This window comes from Podarcis bocagei (genome assembly GCF_964188305.1).
Source record: "Podarcis bocagei genome assembly, chromosome: 3".
Classification (NCBI taxonomy): Eukaryota; Metazoa; Chordata; class Lepidosauria; order Squamata; family Lacertidae; genus Podarcis; species Podarcis bocagei.
This window is the reverse complement of record NC_138127.1, coordinates 67,983,225-67,993,103: the sequence shown is the minus strand read 5'-3', so window position 1 is coordinate 67,993,103 and position 9,879 is coordinate 67,983,225. Positions and strand designations below refer to the sequence as shown.

General features: G+C 40.8%; 1 long non-coding RNA gene across 1 annotated transcript; it reads left to right on the top strand.

Moving 5' to 3' along the window:
* The first annotated feature begins 263 nt into the window (after positions 1-263).
* On the top strand, positions 264-8,471 carry LOC308583840. The gene is made up of 3 exons (XR_014006453.1): positions 264-648; positions 5,862-6,018; positions 8,313-8,471. It is a non-coding gene; the product is annotated as an uncharacterized lncRNA (long non-coding RNA).
* Positions 8,472-9,879: the final 1,408 nt, after the last annotated feature.

Here is a 9,879-nt window from a genome sequence, read left to right as displayed (position 1 = left end):
GTGTCACAAAATGACAAAAGATGCTAATGTGGGTCAGCAAGCCAGCTGAAAAGAGATTCCGTAGGTAGAAAATGAACTTTGGAAAACAGGAAGCAAGGGCCTGAAAAGCAATAGACTAAAAGCCAACAGAATGAGGAAAACCTGAAGATTTATGATTTAATAGCAAGTGTTAATGCTTGCGAAGCAACTTTCTGTGCAAAATCCCATCAAGGGTAAAAACCGAACAAGAATAATTGATAAAATATCCCCACGGAAACAAATGGGAGAGCCCAACAGCATTAGCGTTCTCATCTATATTGGTAATCTTCAGGATCATGAAGACAGGAGATGGTCTCTGCAAATACTTGAATAGTGAAAAGGAAGACTATCAGGATTACTTTGTTCACTGCGACTTGAACAAGTGCATGTCATGATACCCTTTGTGATTTCATCAATGGACTTGCGTACCCAGTTGCAGCACCCCCTCCCCAGGGAGCAGGAGTCCTCTCACCAGTGCCATCACTAATGATCATACTGGAACACGAGCCCTCTGGAATGTAGTACCAGACAGGCTGCTCCCTCCCGCCTCTTCACACGGCCAATCCACCAAGACAAAGAACACCAGAGCAGGACTCCTCTAAAGGCGCCTGAGCTAACCAACACACCAAGGTGCTTGGGCGGCTAACAAGCCAAGAGCCTTCAGCTCTTCCGAGGGCTCGTTGCTGCCAGTGCGCCATCTTGGGGAGCCTGTGCCTTGCTCCTTGTCACTAGCGCACTTCCTCGAGAGCAGAGAATCCTGGTGAACCCTGGAGGTGGAAGGGGCCATCCAGAACATGCAATTAGGTAAATCTCCAGGACCAGATGGTTTGACTTCAAGATTTTACAGATCTTTGAAAGAATGGTTAATACAACCATTGAAGGAAGTCTGCAATGAAATATTGGAAGGGAAAAAGGCACCAGAGTCGTGGAAGGAAGCTTACATTACACTTATACCAAAAACAGAGACTGAAAAGACACAGCTCAAGAACTACCGCCCTATATCGCTGCTTAATGTGGATTACAAAATTTTTGCAGATATTTTGGCTAAAAGATTAAAAAAGGTGTTAGTAGAAGAAATTCATAAAGACCAAGCAGGCTTTCTCCCAGGCAGACATTTGTCTGATAATATGAGGAATATAATTAGTATTCTAGAAAAACTACAAGTGAATATCAATACTAAGGCAGTCTTGATATTTGTGGATGCAGAGAAAGCCTTTGACAATATTTCTTGGAGTTTTATGAAGAAGAATCTACAGGGGTTGGGGGTAGGTCAAGGTTTTGAAAATGGTATAGGTGCAATTTATTCAGAACAAAAGGCAAAATTAATTGTGAACAATGTAGTGACAGAAGAGTTTAAGATTCAGAAAGGGACACGACAAGGTTGCCCAATTTCTCCCTTGCTTTTTATATCGGTCCTCAAGGTTTTGTTAAATATGATTAGAAAGAACCAAGAGGTTAAAGGTATACAAGTGGGAGCTAAACAGTACAAACTGAAAGCATTTGCTGATGACTTAGTATTGACTTTACAGGAGCCAGAATCTAGTACTAAAAGGGTATTGAAACTGATTCAAGAATTCGGACAGGTAGCAGGTTTTAAGTTGAACAAGATGAAAACTAAGGTTTTAGAGAAAAACTTAACTGTGAATGAGAGAGAGAAGTTTCAGGAGGAGACAGGACTAACATTGGTTAAGAAAGTGAAATATTTAGGGGTTAACATGACTGCCAAAAATGTGGATTTATTTAAGGATAATTATGAAAAATGTTGGATTGAAGTGAAAAAGGACTTAGAAATATGGACAAATTTGAAGTTATCATTGTTAGGCCGAATTGCTGTGATAAAGATGAATGTGTTGCCAAGGATGTTGTTTTTGTTTCAAACATTGCAAATTTTGGATAAGATGGATTGTTTCAAGAAGTGGCAGAAAGATATTTCCAGTTTTGTTTGGCAGGGCAAGAAGCCTCAAATAAAATTTAAGATATTAACTGATGCCAAAGAAAGAGGTGGATTTGCCCTGCCAGACCTTAAAACTTTATTATGAATCAGCTGCTTTTTGCTGGCTGAGAGAATGGCTGCTTCTTGGAAACACTGACGTGTTGGATTTAGAAGGTTTCAACAATGCATTTGGCTGGCATGCATATTTGTGGTACGATAAGGTAAAAGCACATAAAGCGTTTAAAAATCATATTGTTAGAAAAGCATTGTTTAATGTTTGGATAAGATATAAGGATTTGTTAGAAAAGAAAACCCCAAGATGGTTGTCACCAATGGAAGCGAAGGCACAGAAAAAACTCAATATGGAGGCCAAATGGCCGAAATATTGGGAAATTCTGGAACAAGATGGAGACAGAATAAAATTGCAGAGCTTTAAAAAATTGAAAAACAAAGTGTGAGATTGGCTCCATTATTCCATTATTTTGGAAGAAGACTGGAAAAAGTTTAAAGACTATTTACAGAAATACTGTAAAATTAATGAATGTTAGAAAAATATTGGAATGAAGTTATATGGCTTTAGTAGAAATGTTATAAGGAACTAAGTATAAATAGATTAATAGAGTATTAAAGGAAAAAAATAAGGTTAGAATGTGTCAAGATAATTATAGGATAGAAAACAGAGGAAGATGGAAAGGAATTGCTGAAACAATTAACAGAAGTGGAAAACAAAAAGGGAGGTGTGAGGAGGTCGTTGAAATAAGTGAATGAAAGATAAGATATTGAAATTGTTTGATGTGTTTTAAACGGTTTTTGTTTTGTTTTGTTAGTTTAATGTGTTAGCGTTATGTAGTGTTTTTGTATTGTATTGTTCTTTTTTTGTAGTGTTTAAATTGTTGGAAAAGTAATAAATTTTTTTTTTTTTAAAAAGAGAATCCTGGTGATCCCTGTGGCTCTGCTCCCGGCGCTCTTGTATTGCATCATAAACAATCTCATGAGGACCCTCTCTCTGGGTCTTCTTCCTTCTCTATGATGTTCTCTCATGACATTCCGGGCCAACTGCGCTGCTGAGAGCAGTGCCAGCCCATTTAAACGCCCTGGGGGCAGACCAGAGTGACAACTTCAGCAGCCAGGTCCACTCCTTGGCCCTGCCTGCCCCAGCTGCTGCCACGGACTGACGCAAATTCAAATCTGGGTCTGGTGGACCTCACCTCAAAAGGGATATTGTAGAGTTGGAAAAGGTTCAGAAAAAGTAACCAAAATAATCAAGGGAGTGGGGCAACTCTCCTTTGTGGAAAGGCAGATCCAATTTGGGCAGTGGGGGGTTCCAAAATTGGATCTGCATGCAAAGCAGATGCTCTACTACTGAACTAAGTTCCCTCCCCAAAGCGTATTTCTCCTCTTTTTTTTCCACGCTGCTGACTTGAGCCAGACCAGGCAGTTGTTGAACGTCTTTGAATGTCACTCCCCAACTATTTAAGATTGCACTTTAAAGTAATAAGAAAACAATGTTTTAAACCATCACCTTTAAATTAACTACCAGCTGGACTTCCAGGGAGGTGCCTCCGGTAATGGCTGAATTCCTCTGATCGGGAGGAATTTGCCCCGTGGGAATTTGGGTCTGTACCGCCACGGCGAAAGCGGAGACCCGTAAAAATCACAGGCAGGAGAAGCCTGTGAATATGAATTCGGCGGGCACCTTTTGCGCCTCCCCTACTTGCGGGGAAACCCGGTTTCGGGGATCCGGAGCGACGTGGGGTGAGCGGCGCGGTGCTTCGAATCGTCTGCTTCTTCCACGGAGCGAAGCCGCATAGCTGTTGCCGGAGAGCCTGTGGACAATTTGACTCTAAAATAATTACCTGTGAGTAGAGCTGAAGTGGGGGAATTGGATTTTTAAATGTTTAATTTGGCATCGAAACGGGGAGGTTCAATACAGGAAGTCCGCCTCCCCTTTTGTAAATAAACTAAAGCAATAAGCCTGCAAGCTGAAGTCTTGGAAAGCCTTTTGTAAAAAGACTAAATCTCCATCGGCAAAGAACTAAAACCCCCCTTTGGAGACAGGAGAAGAGGGGGGGAAGTGGTGGACTGAATATGCCTGTAGGAGAGAGTCAAAAGAGTTAAAATACCGCCGTTGAGACCCTGGAAACAGGCTGCTAGCAGGATCGATGTCTTTTGGAATGTTCATTGACAGCGTTTAGAACGTTCATTGACAGGTAGCTAAACAAGAGAATACATTGTTTCTACTGTCTCCGGCTGTTTTTTAAAAGTAACTGAAAACTGAAACTAACTTTGGATTATTGGAACATTGTTTAAAAGAGGACAGTACTGACTAATACAAATAGAAACTGTTTTCCCTTAGCGGAAGCTTTTGAAATTGGTTGCTCTACAGGAGCTGGGCTAGGGGAATTTCCAGCTGCAAGATAAAGAATTGTGAGACTCTGGGATTGACCTTGAATCTCTTAAGTGTTATGGCAAATGGAAAGGAAAAAACAGACGGAATGTCAACAGAAGAGGCCTTAGCGGTCGTATTAGTGAAAATAAATGATTCGCTGGAACAGCTTCACAAGAATACAGACGTGATAAATGTGAAAGTGGATGCTGCTGTGAAAGTGGATGCTAATTATAGGATAGAAAACCGAGGAAGATGGAGAGGAATTGCTGAAACAATTAATAGAAGTGGAATACAAAAAGGGAGGTGAGAGGAGGTCGTTGGAAATAAGCGAATGAAAGATAAGATATTGAAAATGTTTGAGGTGTTTTTAAATTGTTTTTGTTTGTTTTTGTTTGTTTTGTTTTATATGCAGTGTTTTTGTATTGTATTTGTATTGTTCTTCTTTTTCTTTTTCTTTTTGTTTGTAGTGTTGTGTTGAAACTGTTCGAAAAGTAATAAATATCATTATATATATATATATATATATGTTGTTGTTGTTGTTGTTTAGTCGTTTAGTCGTGTCCGACTCTTCGTGACCCCATGGACCAGAGCACGCCAGGCACTTCTGTCCTCCACTGCCTCCCGCAGTTTGATCAAACTCCTGCTGGTAGCTTCAAGAACACCATCCAACCATCTCATTCTCTGTCGTCCCCTTCTCCTTGTGCCCTCCATCTTTCCCAACATCAGGGTCTTTTCCAGGGAGTCTTCTCTTCTCATGAGGTGGCCAAAGTATTGGAGCCTCAGCTTCACGATCTGTCCTTCCAGTGAGCGCTCAGGGCTGATTTCCTTCAGAATGGAGAGGTTTGATCTTCTTGCAGTCCATGGGACTCTCAAGAGTCTCCTCCAGCACCATAATTCAAAAGCATCAATTCTTCGGCGATCAACCTTCTTTATGGTCCAGCTCTCACTTCCATACATCACTACTGGGAAAACCATGGCTTTTACTATACGGACCTTTGTTGGCAAGGTGATGTCTCTGCTTTTTAAGATGTTGTCTAGGTTTGCCATCGCCTTTCTCCCAAGGAGCAGGCGTCTTTTAATTTCGTGACTGCTGTCACCATCTGCACTGTACCAGCTGTCCTGCCAGCAGCTTGTGCCAATTTCTGTCTAACAAAATGTTTCAGTTTAATTCTTTCACATTTAAGCCACCTTTTCAGTTATTCCTATGAACGGATTGCCTCCCTGCTTTAAAGGTTTTCATGACTACAGGTCTGGGGAAAACATCAAGTAAGAACCAACTTATTTAAGTGATCTGAAAGATAAATTAGAATCCAAAGAAGATTTTAACGCTGAATTTAATCTCAAGTAAATAGGATTATGAAAGTTCAATAGCATCTTCAGCATTATTTTTTCTGTCTGAAGTATTCTAGATAACTTCTGGGCTTATTGATTTAATATGAGTGTTTGTGTGTTTCCAACCAGGAAAACTGTGCTCAGCATGAGATTTTATGCTTCGGCTCTAACAATCCTGTCTTCCCACAGAGATCTTCAAAAACCTACATTTCAAGCATTTTTCTTTGAATGTCATCTGAACAGAACAGCACTTCTATTTTTCCTGCTTGGTTCTGATTGGTATCTCTTTGTTTCAGCCGATGAAGATGTAACGAGATTTCAGAGAGGACTAGTAATTTCTTATTTGGTGAGAAGGGTTTTTCTTCAAAGCAGAACTCTCACTTCTACGCCGTTCATATTGGTGCATCCCTCTTTAAAAAATGCTTTGGGTGTAAGTAAATTAAAGACCTAATCTGAGGTATGGAAACTTGAGATACTGGGTCCCTGCAAGATTTGGCTACCACAAAACAAATTTACGTTGGGATTATTTCCATGGGGACAAATTGCCCTGCCATTTCGAATTATGGACCGCATTATTAATGAGCTGCATAATAAAGGATGCCAAGGTTAGCTTTCTTCCATTTAGAGGAATGAGTCATGGCTGATCCTCTGTAGCAACAATTGTTACTTGACAGAATGGAAGTGGGGGAAAGAGCTTGGAGCAGACGCCATTAAAGCTCTGTAGCAATCAAGGAGCAATTTTCATTTCTTCATCTGGAACATCCCGAGGATGATTTTCAACTGGCTTTGTATTTTGTATCCCTATTTATGCTTATGCAAAGCCCACATATCAGTTCCTAATGGTGAAATGAAAGTTATTTTCTCACACTCAATTTGCATGGGTATAGAGAAGATTTGCATTCGTTTAATATATTGCACGTTGCACTGGGGAGAGAGAATTCTTCAGGGCAAGGCTTCATGACTTTCTGAAAAACGTCATGGAGTTTTTGTAGGCTTGATACCGTCTTCTCATAGGGACCATGTGGGACTGGAATAGAACATGCCCATTCACGCACATAAATTTATATAGATAATAAATCATTTGCTTATTTAGGGGGAATGAAGGGGAGCTCACTTGAGATTGCCACAAAAAGAAAGAAAGAATGAAATTTAGTAATGCAGGTAGTTTGCTACTTAGTCTGGTTTGTCAGAAAGAATTTCAGCTCTAGGATTCAATATTGATGATCCTCTCTGAATCTAAAAATCACTATCCAAGAGTTTGCCTTTTAATTAATACCTTGTGATTGGTAACAGAGGGACTTCTTTTGATAGTTACAAAGCACTCTCGTTCCACTTTGCCAACACACCATGGAAGAAGACTTGAGAGACAGAGCAATTATTTATATTTACTGTATTCAAATATGACAACAGAAGTTATGCCAAGTTATGTAAGTATGGGCAGGTGGGTTTGATTTGGCTCCCCGGCCAGGGATTGGGAGAAAATTCTCTCTAAATTCTCCCTACCTGCTAAATGAGCCTTGAGTATGTGGACTTAGCATGCACACCTAGGTCCCAGCATGCCAGGCCTAAATGGCAGCCCCAAAGATCCCCACAAGTCAAAGGCAATGGAATGTGAATGGAGTGCCCTTAAAGCCCATAATGCCTCAAAGTGTCTGTCAATTAAGTTCTTAGATTTCATTACCTGCCAGCATTGAATGCCAACAGACCAAATAAGGAGAGAGAGAATAAAAAAAAAAAATAACCCAGTAGTGTGGGGTAGGCATAAAAAGAGAAACACCAAGGGCCCATCAAGGGCTCCCCCCTCCCCAAATCTACTCAGCTCCTGAAAGGATTACAGTGGTACCTTGGGTTAAGAACTTACCGTAATTCGTTCTGGAGGTCTGTTCTTAATCTGAAACTGTTCTTAACCTGAGGTACCATTTTAGGTAATGGGGCCTCCCATCGCCACCACGCGATTTCTGTTCTCATCTTGAAGCAAAGTTCTTAACCCGAGGTGCTATTTCTGGGTTAGCAGAGTCTGTAACCTGAAGCGTCTGTAACCTGAGGTACCACTGTACTAGCAAAAACAAAACCCACCCTATAGCAGGAGGGAAGGTGCAGCAAAAAAGGGAGGGAGCAGAAGGTGCACTTCAGCATGGCTGTAAAGGTTATGCACAATGGTATCAATTCACCAGCATAGATTTATTATCCTTGGGTACTGTGACACTCTGTCAGTGCAAAGCAATTTAATAGCAATCCTATTCTGGGTGTAAATTGAATATAGGACACCTCTGCCCCGTCTTATCATTCTAAAGACATTTTCCTCCTTTGGTTTTCTTGTTCTATGGATATGAAGACAAAGAGGTGCCAAATGCATGCTGCACATACCATTGACGGGGTGGTCCTTTGCATATAATAATGTTCTATATGACTGAATAGTTTTGCAAACCTATGAACTGGGGTCCAACCTATGAGCTCAGAATTCAAGTTGGAGATATTTTGCAGAGATTAAATCAATATTGGAGGTGCTGAATGCCTTCTGAGTCTGTTACATCAGTAATAACAGGTGTCCTGCAACCTGAATATGAGTATCTGATCATTTTCTGATCCCGTTAAAAAACAGCACAGCATTTTATTTACTTCTTCTTTTTTTACCCACAGTTATATGCTCAGCAGATGTCTTTTGTGAGCAGTCTCTGATGGGAGTGATTTTAATTCTGGTTTGTGCTCAACAAAAGCAGATGGCACCAAACAGTTAAAAGCATTAGCTGCCATTTTGGAAAGTAAGAAGCAGCTCACTCCCAAACACACACACACACACACACAGCCCTAGCCAGCATATTTTTATAGGGACAAAAAACAATGTTCAGAATAAATACACCAGCCACTAAAAGCAAAAGGTTGAAATTAATGAAACGTGTGTGCACACACAAAAAATCTCCAGCTGATTAAGATGAAAACTGTCTGCTTTTAAATAAGGCCAGGAATTAAGTACAAGACAACACAAAGAAACAACTTTGCATGAAAATAAACACACAAACAAATGGAACAAGACAATTAAGGGGAAGGGAGTGGGATGCTAATGTCTGCAGCTGCAAATGTTTCTGCTGTCAGTCAACAAATGCATATGTAAGTTCCACAATGTCACAAATATGAACTGCAGAAGAGAAAACCTAGTTAAAGCACAAAAACAAAGGGCATCTTAAGCATTCATAAAACGACTTCCCCCTCCCCCTGATTAATTGAAAATAGGAGATAATTTGGTCCTGAATGCCATCACTGAAATGGCATTTGTGCAGATGAATAATCTGCATATTTTCATTAAAGTGCAAGAATAATTATTTTATGGGAAAGCAACTCCAAAGGCCTCTGAGCCAATGTGCAAACATGTAATAACTGAATGGTTCTTTCCATATAAAGCATCTACACCGACCACCCCCAACTTGCAAAAAATCTGTCTAGGGGTGAGGTGGGAGTGGTCAGGTATGTAAGCTCACCTCACCCAAGCACCTTGCTTCAATTCTGCTTGCACGCTTAAGTTGTCTACTGCTGACCAAACTAGAAGAGCACTGGTGGATCAGGCCAAAGGCCTATCTAGTTCGGCACCCTGCTTCTCTCTGTGTCCCATTAGATGCTTCTGGGATCTAGGTCAATAACTCTGTTTTGCTATTGGAACCCAAAGTCTGGTATTTTGAGACATCAAGGGGAGCATCATGACTGGTAGCTACTGAGAGCTTTATCCATCAGGAATTTGTCTAATCTCATTCTGAAGCTATGTTGCTACATCCTGTGGTAGCAGATACCACATGTGTGAAGAAATGCTTCCTTTAGTCCACCCTGAATTTCCCAGCATTCAGCTTCATTGGCTGACCCTGGATTCTAGTATTATGAAAAATCAAGGACAAACCCATGATGGTCAGAGGATGCAGTAGTAACCAGAACAGGGCTATCAAGAAGATAGAACAGGTGGCAAAGTGGTACTAATGGGGGCAGAAGTTCAGAGCTCCACTCCGCAGAATAAGCAGGAATCCCCCCCCCCCGCAAAAAGTTGGCTTACAACATATCCCATCTAAACAGCCCCTCTCAATAAGAATGTTAGGGGTGCTGTGCCAAAATATGTCCTAAAATTCATCCACTGTGAAAGAGGATTCCAGCTTTGTTCTTCATTCTCAGTGTACTTCAAATGAGGGTTTCCAACATGAGCATTCTGGAAGTGCTTATGCCACGT